The following is an 11,585-nucleotide window of genomic DNA, read 5'->3' as shown; positions in this document are numbered from 1 at the left end:
CAGATATGGAATCAGCTATTCTCGAGATGGTGCCTGGAAAGTAGATAGTCCCACGTAGAGGAAGACTACACATGCTCACTGTCCCACTCTGTGTTTCCATTGTGTACCCACTGGTTCTTCTTATTCTTTTCATCTTCAGAGGTTAGAAACTAGGAGAGCTTTATGACTAAACAGTTAACTTTTTTTTTAACTGCGTGAGGAAGGAGTTGCTGCTCTGCATACTTAGCACAGTGAGGTCAGCTGTGCCAGCTGTAGTTGTGGAAGGGATGATAGAAAATCCTTTGGTTCTGCAGACAGACTAAGCTCAATAAATTACTTTTATGAGCTCTCCCTCTCCCCGCAGGTTTCTAACACCTGAATCCTCCCTCTTATGAGGGGGATAACTGGTTGTCTAATTGCCCCAGAATTAAAAGTGAAGCAAACATTCAGTCATTCTTTCAGATCTTCAGTATCCCCATGCTATTTTCATTTGCAGAAAGGACCTGAATGTAAGAAAAGGCTGAAGGAAGAGTAATCTAAAGACACTGTTATACAAACAGAATAAAAGTCCAACATTAAAAAAGGAAGAAAAAACTCATTGGTTTTGAAAACAAAGACCTGCAGAGTGCTCTACACAAAGGTCTACGCTTTTGTTAGCAGAGTGCCAGTACCAAGGCTTACAACAGGCTCCATAAAGCATTACATATACAAGCTCATCTATCACAGTGTAAAAAGCACTGCAGGAGTGCATGGTCTTTCTCCCTCTTCCTGACCCCAGGTTTTATCCTTACTCTTTCTTTGCCAGCCATGTCATGATCCCTTTCATCTGATCAGAGGTTTTCATACATCAGAGCCTCCAGCCTGATGCTCTTGCTGCAGCCACATGCTGAATGAAGCAGCTACATTTTCAGAGTACTGACAGTAAAATATGTTTCCTTGATGTTAGAAATACACCTCCTACTTCACAGAAATAAAAGCTGTGGAGTATCACATCTAATGTGCCAGACTTTTTTGATTTCAACAGTTTAGAAGTTGAGAATGATTTTGTTTAAACCAGCTTCAGGCTGAGCCATGCTCAACTGTTCTTTGGGTGTAGGGGGGATCTAGGAAAGGGAGATGGAGGAATAAGAAAATTGTTAACATTCAGTGGCCAGCAATTTACCTACCAAAAGTACTATACAGGTTGCTTAGAGAACTGTTTTTTTCGTTTATTGTCTAACCTCCACTTCCTTTTTCCCTTCCTGCAAATGTTAAGGGCTGCATCCAGGGCTGTATTCAGAAAAACATACATAGCAGAGAAAGCATTGCAAAGTTCGAGCAGGACCTTACACACCCTACCTGTCAGGAAGTTTCTTTCCTTCGATAGGGGATGTCACCTCATGTGACTAAATCTGTTCCAAATGAAAGAACCAGGTCAAAGCAATAACCTAGACAACTTCAATGTTACAGCTAACACTACTATTTATATAGCTTCTACTGAGAAGGGAATAGTTATTCCCTTATGTGTTTTAATTTTCTTTTGCCCACTGGGCTTCTTTTATGCAGGTGCTCTCATGTAGTTTGTGTTTGTCAGCTCCACCAACCAGCAGAAAACCCGAGGCACTTAGGGGTTTTCTTCTAGCTCCAGTTGCAATGATGATAGAGGGTGGGATTGCAGATACTACATTTTCTTCCTTTTTTAATGTTGGACTTTTATTCTGTTTGTTTCTTTTAGATGTTTGTGGTACTGACGTGTAACCTGGAAAATGCTCAACTGAGAGAACTGCTCAGAACATAATGTAGTGTTTGATGTTTTCATGTTTTTAATCAAAAGAGTGGTGCTGGATATACTTTCAGACACAATTAGGAATTGCCTGTGTTTATCTGGTTAATTTTCAGAATGTTGAGATAACATGCACCACCAGTACAGCAGGTTTACATTCAGCTTTGCAAATCATGAAGAGCACTGTAAGAGGAATTGATGGGTTAAGTACAGATGAGTAGTAAAAAACCTCTGAACAGAAGGTTTACAAGAACACTGATTGCACATGATCAGAGATTGCTGTAACTTGTGCCTGTGTGGGGAATTCATCATAAATCACCATAAGATGAGAATCTTGCAAACCATACGGGAATCTGAACTGCATAAGTGTTCAGTATGGATAGTTGAGTGATACATGATCCTGACACAGTGACTGTTAATCATTTTAGATGTTACCTGAAAACCAGGAGGAAAAAATACTTCCTGGTGTGGCTGGAACCATGACGCACTGTAGTATTCATAGAGGTTCCAGTGACAGAAATTTTAATTTACTTTTCTTCATAGTGTCTGAAGGGGTAACACAAAATTCTGTATTTATGTTTGAAAGCAGTCTCAGTTTTAAGTTCAAGCCAGCTGTACCCTGAGGCTGAAACACGGCCATGTTTTGGCAGCAGGGAAGACTGCCATATGTTGCAGTGATAAAGAAATTACATTGATGCCAATCTCTGAAGTCAGTCTTCTAAAAAATATGTAAGGGAGTATATTTGTGGCAATATGAGCTTTGAGAGAGAGAGAGAGAGAGTAAAAGAGCTTGACAAGCCTTTATTTAAGGATAATTTTTCTTTCTCTTTAACGGTAAATGCTGCAAGTCATAATTTACTGTTGTTCTTGAGAGAAGTTGTATATAATATATAAATCCATTGCATCTCCCCGTTACACAGAATTGCTTGCTGTCTAGCTTTCAATAGCTATAGGACAATTCCATGCTGTGAATAAGTTCTTACTTATTGACTGGCTTTTAGTGAGCACAAACTGGAAATCGATAAGAAGATCCTTTTTTTAGGAGTCATTCAGGCAGGCCTCTAAATGAGAGCACGGGTGTGGAGACCCTGGACTTGGCTGGCAGCACCATGACATGCTCTTTCCTTTTTTAAGGTCAATATAGGCCATTGGTTTGTAGCTCTTATGGGTGAATTCCAATGCTTTTAAAATTGGCAATTAGTTTGTTTTAGTTCCAGCAGTATGTCAAGGATCTTTGAACACAACTATTTGTATTCTTGATATGCATATAATAAAATGTATTGGAGGATGTGTTCTTACAGTGCAGTAGTTCCGAACCGCATCTACTGCAACCTTAATGCAGAACAAAATATCCAGTAAAAAATACGGCTCTCACTCCTAAACCTTCTGTTCCCTGCTGCAAGCACTGAAGCTGCTGTTTCTTGTTGCTGAAGGACTGTTACTGATCCATAAAGTTGACTATCTGAGCGGTTTTAAATTCCCTCCATTTACCAGTGTCCTGAGGTGCCTTTTTTAGATTGCTAAGAACAGACTATGGATTACAACAGCATCTTCTTTTATGTCCATGAAACATATGGCCATAAACCACCATTTATGTCCTTGAGCTTTTGAAAGAAATTATCCAGAGATGCGATAAATTTGTTTTGAAGCAGAAGTTTTACTGCTTGCTAAGTCAATAGTTTCCAGATACACATTTTCTTGCCCAGCAGTGATGGTAGTCTTCCAACTTGCATTTTTTGACAGTATAGAAGCTAAGTTCTTCTGCATCTCCTGTGCCAACAGGTCCAGCTAGCTTTATAGTGAGGACACTAATTCATTTGCATTCTTTGTATGTACACACTTTTCCATTTCCACTTCTCTTAAATTCCCACAGCACTTTGCAGCTGTGAAAAAAAATAGGCTGTTTCTGTAATTTTTTTCAGAGTGAGACAGAGATCTCCTAAGAAGATACTAATTGTTTTTCATGGCACTCCATCTCATCAACCAGAAAATTTCCTTATGTTGTTCTGAAACAAATAGATTAGTTCCAGGACAATTTCTACCATTGCTGTCAAGATATTTAATGCTCCTCCTGATCCAGATATTTGCTTCTCAGTCAACCTGAATGGCTCAGCTTTACTAGCAAATGGCACAGTCATATTTTGTAACACATTTTCAGACACTTGAGAAAATTCAGTGGTCAGCATTTTTTTAACAGAGGTGAAAGACCCTAATACAACTAATGCAAATACATTATCTGCTGAACAACTGATAGATAGGAGGACACCTATAAAATATGTATAAGATGTCAACATCTGTTGCTGCTTCAGACAGTTCTCACTAACTGATTCTTGTACTTTATTGACCAGAACATTAATTTCTCCTGCAAATCTATTTGGATAATAGGATTGTGTTGATCAACAGCTTTCTTATGATACAGTTTTGCACAGACACATCATCTATATTAACAGTACTGACCAAATGGCTAGCTGTGCCATGAATTTTTGTGTATTCGGAACTGAAACCATATATTCTTTCTCAGCTAGAGTAATCTTGGTTTCTTGCCGATCTGTCTATGCTTCTTTTCAGTTATTTCTCCTTGAATTGCAGATGTTTTCATTGTTTCATTGCTTTTATTGATTGTGAATGGTTTAGTGATTGTTTTCATTACTTTTTCTGTGGTGCTCATTATCTCAATATACTCGTTCTTCCCAAACTGTCAGCTTTCCTTTAAGGGCTACATGAATTTTCAATGAAAATATAGATTCCATTTTACTCTTGTGCAGCAGCGAGGTCTCCTTTTAGGTGCTTAATATCTTCAGTATCTTCCTTAGGCAGCTGCTGGTTAACTTAAGGTTTCATCACATTCTTTGCTTTGTGACCATACTTCACTGTACTCTGTTTTCCCTCGGGATTTATAGATGTGGGAGAAACTGTGGCTATTATTGATGTTCTGTGTTCTACAAAAGTCTTGAAGGATCCTCTTAGGATGCCCTGTGTCTTCTTCCACAAGAGCAGCAATAACTCTTTCATGGATCAGAATAGATGACTTGGTATTTCCAGCTTCATAAACTCTTTTATCAACTGCCCCAAACTGAAGTGTTCTTACCTCATGCAAGTTTGTATTCCCAGTTCTAACAAGCTCTTGTCCATCTGCTTGAATCACTTTCATATGAATGGTCAAGGAAAAACAGTAGGATCAACTGGAATATGAATTCATGTAAGTAGCTGTAATAGTTCTTTTTGCTGCACCTTTTTCCAAGATTTGGTAGGCTTCATTTTTGTTGTGTTCAGCTATTTCTTCTGAGCCTTTCACATTTACACCTGTCTTGTATATGGGATCATTGAACATCTGCAGTCTTTCTCTAGTGCTGCGAATTGGATTCAGAAGATAAAAAAGCCCTTCCTTATGTATTTCCAGAAGAGAGAATTTTACAAAAAGAAGAATAAAAATCATTGTCAATCTCTGTGACTTTTTCTAATAGTCGATATGATGTATCGCCAGACTCCTTTCAGTGGTGTCCAGCAACAGGATGAGGAGCAGTGACCATAAACCACAACACAAGAAGTTCCACCTCAACATGAGGAAGAACTTCTTTACATTGAGGGTGGCAGAGCCCTGTAACAGGCTGCCTAGGGAGGTCATGCAGTATCCCTCTCTGGAGACATTCAAAACCCACTTGGACAAAGAAAGGTACTATAGTCATAACAGTTTCGTGTTGCACATGACTTAACTGGTTCTAGTGAAGCACTGGCTTTGTCCTTATGCCTGTGTTTTGGAACAAACATGGGCTTCTGCCTGGTACTGCACTGCATAAGCACCAAGCAGCTTGACCCTTGACTTTGGGAAGGTTTGCATTATTACCCAAAACACTCCATATACTGCATCCGGTGCACCTTCTGAGCTAACTTTCCAGTTGTTACTGTCTGCTCTGCAGATGAGGAATTGGGGTATTTCTAGATACCTTTCACAAACACCTGACAAGAAACAACTCATCTGTCAGTAGGCTTAACTGAAGGCCCACATGCTGAAAAGTCTTAAGGAATTGTTATCTGAAAAAGACTTGAACTCCTCTGATGTGGCATGTAAGTAAAATTTAATATGGAGGTATGTTGGAGATGGAGGCAGAGATTTTTGGGATCTACTGTTTTCATATTAACTTCACAGATCAGAAAACCGGAACTAAACTCCTAAGAAAATCCAGTGGCAAGATGTTCTAAAGTAGAGCTGCTCTGTGCAATTCTCAAAATAGTATTTTCTCCTACATATTAACACATGTTCCAGTCGTGCTGATTATGACTGGATCACTAATCATTAGATTTGTTTTTTTAATTCTCCTCAATGTTCTTCACAATTATGGGATTGGGTAGAGGGTGCGGGAAGAAAAGTTCCCACCACCTCTCAGCTTCATGAGGTGAAGCTGAGAGAAAAGCACTGTTACTGAGCCTCTCTGCAGAGCTGGGTCCTGTGTCCCTGCAAAGATGGCATTTGGAAAAATACACGATGGTGCAGCAGTTGTATCTCAGATGGATGTTCCTCATCACTTTTGCAAATAAGGTTTCTAAAAAGTAACATTAAACCCCGTAACAGGATGATAAAGCACTGATGCCTTAATATCCTCGGATGTAGCGCTCTGGTCCTTATCCTGCAGAGACCTCATCCTTTCCAGCCGTATCTCTTGCCCTAAAATCCTCTTTCCCAATGCTCCCCTGACAGCCCTCCTGACCCCGCCTCGCAGGTGCTCTGCCTACAAACTTAGCGCTACTTAAAGGGCTCACTCAACCAGGCCTTCTCCCTCCAGCCCTCCGGCAGGGCCGTGGTCCCGGCGGGTGGGCAGCGCGGCGGCCCTCGCCTCCCGGGGGCACCGCGGGCTGCAGTAGCGGCCCTCCAGCGCCACGGGAGCGGACGACACCCGGCGCCGGGATCCCGCGGCCCGACCCGCCTCCTCCTCCGGCAGGTGCGGCCCTGCCGGGCCGCCGCTGCGCACTGGGCGGGGCGGGGAAGCTCCTCCCGCTCGGGCACCGGAGTGGCACAGCCGGGACGGCGGCTCTGCGGCGCGGGAGTTGCTTGCCCGCGGCTCGTCCGCCCGCTGCCGTCGGAGCGGAGCGGGGCGGAGAGGCGGCGCCGCCACCGCCGTGCGCGGCCCCGGCACCTGCCCGAGGTGAGCGAGCGGCCGGGCCCGAGGCGGCGCCTCGCCGCCCCTGTTACCTAACCGGGACCGGGGCGGGGGGCGGCCGCCGGTCGTGCCCCGCCGCCCCGGCCGCTCAGCAGCGCTGCAGTGGGGAAGGGGGACTCTGACGGGGAAGGGGGGGCCGAGGGCCAGTGTCCCCGTTGCCAGGGAGACGGGTCAAGCGGCAGCTCCGGCCGCCGGGGCGTCCCCGGGCACCGGGCAGCGCTCCCGCCGGCCCTCGGCTCCGCGTAGGAGGCGGCGGGGAGCGGCGGTGGGGGTAGGATGAGCCGGAGCCCGGGGTGGCTCCGGGGCGCCGTGAGTCCCGCTCCCCGCGGGGTTAAGCAGGGACGTGCTCCAGGTGCTCGGCTGGCGGCGGCTCCGCGAAACATGGCTCTGCCGCCGCGACACGGGCGCTGGAAGGCGTCTCGTTACTTGATGTGAGCCGCGCTCTTGTGAACCTGGACTTGAAGCGACTCGTTTGAGTGACAAAAACAAGCTTTTGCTCCTCTCCGGCGTTTAAATATGCGAGAGATCACAACTGCAAATGATCTAGGCACCGTGATTGCTGGAACATTGTATCTGCAGCCCTCGCAGTTGAAAAGGTGCTGCTCAGGTGGTTGTAGCTGATGGTGGGGAAGGATTTGGTTCCCGGCAGGAAATTTCCCGTTTGGTCGATCTGGAGCAGTTCTCCCGAGGGAGCGCGGGTCGCTGCGATGCCGCAGGTTGCAGATGGCTCGTTGCTGCCGCTCTCCCAGGCCATCGGTGGAGGCTGCATTCCCCCCGTGGAGCGAGCCCGGCTTGTCTGAGCGGGCTCTGGCGGAGTCGGAGTGACAGCTGATCCATAGCTGTCACACCAAACACTGGGAAGCAGCGGGCTTGGCACCAGACACCACAGTAAAATGTGAAAGAAATGGGATTACGGTTTAAATCTTACCACGGGGAAATAAACTGCAGATGTTGATCCTAGCAAATAGTGTGACTACAGTTTTTAAAGCTTGTCATGAATTTTTCTAATTTTGTAGGGCTAGGAGAAATCTTACAAACGTTTCAAAAGCAAGTTGGGGTTAGTCTTATTTGCGTAAATGTTCATGGCAGCGATTGTTCAGTCATGAAAAGATCAGGAGTAGACCCAGAGGCCACAATCCTGTTAACTGTAGCTCACAGGGTAAAGGAGTGCTGTAGCCTTGCCAGTTCCTGTTGATTCTGGGATCTGCCTGCATGAAGCAGTTGGCAGGGGCAAGGCCGCTGAGGCGTGTTCAATTCTTTAGAGTTTTTATCTGAAAACCGTGTTTGCTGTTTAAGTACATCCTACAGAAATCCAGCGATGTTCTGAATAAGTAATACAGTTACCGCAGATGCTTAAAAAGCCACCCATATATAGCTACTCCGTCACATCTCTTTGTGTTGTTCAAGTTTACAGATGATTACAAAGAATTTTTTTCTTTACTTTGAAAGTATTCCAGAAAAACTCCTTTAATCTTTTGTCTGCTTTTCAGACTGTGAATAATTTGACGGCATCTGTAAAGTACTTTACAGTTATTATGTACAAAGTACTACACTAGGTATGGGTATTCTGAGAAACTCTTAGAGAATAATAAGCTCTTGACTTAGTAGGACACTAAAAATAATGGAGTTGTACCAATTAACATCTCTTAAGCACAATTTTTTTTATTTTTTAGGTGCCTACGGTGTTTATAAAAATACTGTGTTTTATTGTACATACAAGCAGCAAAAGGCCCTGTTAATTCCTGTATAAGCATGCATGGAGAAAATGTACATCTGGGCAGCTATTGAATTGGCAGATGGGAGGAAGATTGTACTCCTAATATTTCAAGAGAGGAAGAAGTTGCCTCAGGATTTCTTTGAAAATGGTCCAGTTAGATTGGCAGGTATACCTTCCATTCAATTCCAAGCAAAAGTGCTCTTAAGGAATGGAATTTTAATATGGAAATTGAAGTGTTGTTTATTTAACACTGTAGCTCAGCACGAACCACACAGAAGATGAGATTGAGCACTGTCCTTACTGTCAAAAAACAATGGGATATTTTAAAAGTAGAGATGACTATGCAGAAATTTAATTTATGGATACCGTTTTGTGAAAGCGAGCTTGGAAGTGACTGAGCTTCAAATTGGCCCTGAACAAATAGTGTAGAATCTTGCCTTGGACAACTTCTAGTGGAGTTGTAATTTTTCTTCTGTCTGTCTTCTCTGTAAGACAGGACATGAACAACTGTGTTTAAGATGGCAACTCCTGTTAAAAAGTCTGTGTATTGTTAATCGTGTAAGTGAATTTGACCCAGGAGCTGAATTTGAACATAAAAAGAAATTTGAGTAGCATCACAGGAGGTGGTTTTGTTTTGGTTTTTTTCCTCCCTTTTTATTAAGGGGAGCAATAAATTTTGAGTTTATGCTAAGAAGTATGGTTAGAAGATCAGTAGCAGATGGAAATTTATGCTTGCATGGGTCATTTCTTCAGTGGGCACTTAAAAAGTAAAGTGAGTATGATTTGAACAGAGAAAATGCTACGTTCATTTAAAATAATTAATTTTTTTGTTGTCTGTTTTTGATTCAGAATGTGTTTCTTTTGCCTGAAAAATCAGAAATAGATGTAATGTAGCTTCTGACACTGATGATCAGCTTCTACAAAGCAGCAAAAAAGGAATGTATTTAATAAGAAATTCATGGCACTGCTGTGGTGTTTTTGATCGATTCTGCTGACTGGATTATGATGAACTTAATGGCCAAAAATGACCGTAATTTAATGCCACACTAGCATGGGGAAGTGATAGTTATAAATTGAACTAGAAATTGGAATTAGATTAAGTGAAAAGTGAAATAATTTAATCACTTGGGTGAGAAGAGATGACAGAGTTATTGGGAAAAACTAGCCAAACAAAAATATCATGCAGTGTAATTACACATACCTACAGCAACCACATATTTGTCTCATTTTAATTCTTTTATTGAAAAAGAAAAGTTATCCTTCATATTTCTCATCCATCTGAGACTTTCATATGATACTTGCCAGTGTGTTCTCTGGTCTGAGGGCTTCAATTACCCTGATTACCCTGATTGCAGGGAATGGAGGGGAATCTTGTGTTTGTATTTTTCTATCTCTCTACTTTGGAGATAGAGGAACAGTTCCAAAAGGCTAAAAATTACAAGATTTTCCTAAGAAATTATTAAATTTTTATAAACCTGATTTCTAATTTTTTTAACAGTTTATTCCTCACACAAAAAACTGCCAAACCACCCTGGTACTACTAACTGGTAGTAGTAGTATATCCCCTCGCATTTCTTGACTTATCTGATGCTTATACTTAGTAGTGAAAGACATAGGATCCTTGACAGTGATTTCTAAACCCTCAATTCTTTGCGTTCTGGCCTTTTGACCACTGAGGAGATAAAATAAGGTCTGCTGCTCTGGCATTCTGTGTGCATACTATATTGCACAAATGTGTGCTTCTAGATGGGATGCTTTCATTTCCAAGAGATTTTTGAGATTTTACTATCAAATTCTGATTAGTGAAAATAAGTAAAGAGTAGAAACCTTTCACAGGGTCTTTTAAGCAATTGTTTAATTAATGCATTTTTTTAAAATTTTGTCTTGTGTGTGGGTTTTACCCTGACTGAATTTTGGGCTTTGAACAGTTAGAACCTTCAAATTGAGAAGAAACATACTTAGGAGACTATTTTTCCAGGAGAATTTCTGCTAAGCCTGAAGAAATTTCGGGGACTAGAGGCAACTCTGGGAGGTAGTTGCAAGAGAAGAAAAAGAAGCAATTATGTTGGAGTTCGACAGTTTAAACTGGGAAACCAGGAGAGCTTTGAAACTCCCCGTTCTGGGTGTTCCCCATGTGGACCAGCCACCCCGAATCTGCCTGACTTTTATAGAAAGGCAAATGTCTAATGTAGGCCAGAAAGGAGCTGCAGCAGCTTCTGGGCAGGTGTTAGTTTGTGTTCTAGATTCCACAAAAACGTTTTGTCAAGATTTTATCAGACATGTGTTTTAATTGCACTTTTAACTATGGAAACATTTGGACTGTTACTGGGCTTGCTGTGGACCTGCAGAGTTTGTCTTCTTTTCTGGGGCAGGAATTTTGCACAGACAAGGTACCTGAATTAGGAAACCTTTTGTCTCCATGCTGTCAGTGACAGTGAAGTCACTCAGGGCAGATAGCTTGTGGGAGCTGGGGCAGTACCAAGGGGTCTTTATGCACCTACATATGTTGCTAGATCTTCCAAAACATCTCTCCTTTGGCTCGAGACAAGAAAGATGCTGTTTCAAAAAGTGACATTCCAGTAGTGAATGGCATGCAAATTCCAGTCACACTCATGCCAGTTGGAAGCTATCGGCCTTGATATCACCGGATGGATATTGCCCTGTGATGAGAAAGCAATGAAAGATGTAAACAGTTATGAGTAAAATAAATGAGAGGCTTCAGAACGTCCATAATACTTGAGAATGCATGATTTTTCTTCCTCTAAGTTAGGTGACTACTCTGAACAGTTATGTAAATTAAGAATTTGTTCTGCCAAAATTTCTGTAGCAATATGCTGCAGCAGTTTAGAAGAGCTTTAATTGTTGGGAATGAGCTCTGTAGGGGGATAAATATTGTAAATATTTTGATTCATCAGTACACGAAGGTTAAGGTTGTTCTGGAGTGTCTTTTTCTACTACCATCTGTCTTTGT

General features: G+C 42.4%; 1 protein-coding gene and 2 pseudogenes across 10 annotated transcripts in view; 1 reads left to right on the top strand and 2 right to left on the bottom strand.

Moving 5' to 3' along the window:
* Positions 1–3,074: 3,074 nt before the first annotated feature.
* On the bottom strand, positions 3,075–3,684 carry LOC120411636 (annotated as a pseudogene).
* LOC109144854 lies at positions 3,526–5,565 on the bottom strand (annotated as a pseudogene).
* Positions 5,566–6,775: 1,210 nt separating this feature from the next.
* Positions 6,776–11,585, top strand: part of KLHL32 (kelch like family member 32) — a 142,670-nt gene continuing 137,860 nt past the window's right edge. For 8 of the 10 annotated variants that reach the window (XM_039569030.1, XM_039569029.1, XM_039569032.1 and 5 more), the window contains exon 1: positions 6,776–6,882. The gene's annotated coding sequence lies outside the window, so the exon portion shown is untranslated. Of the gene's footprint in view, positions 6,883–8,705; positions 8,781–11,585 lie in introns of those variants that run through there. The other 2 variants (XM_039569034.1, XM_039569031.1) reach the window with 2 other exon arrangements.

Source organism: Corvus cornix, chromosome 3 (assembly GCF_000738735.6).
Source record: "Corvus cornix cornix isolate S_Up_H32 chromosome 3, ASM73873v5, whole genome shotgun sequence".
Lineage (NCBI taxonomy): Eukaryota > Metazoa > Chordata > Aves > Passeriformes > Corvidae > Corvus > Corvus cornix.
The sequence above is the reverse complement of the archived record's forward strand: the minus strand, read 5'-3'. Positions and strand labels throughout refer to the sequence as shown.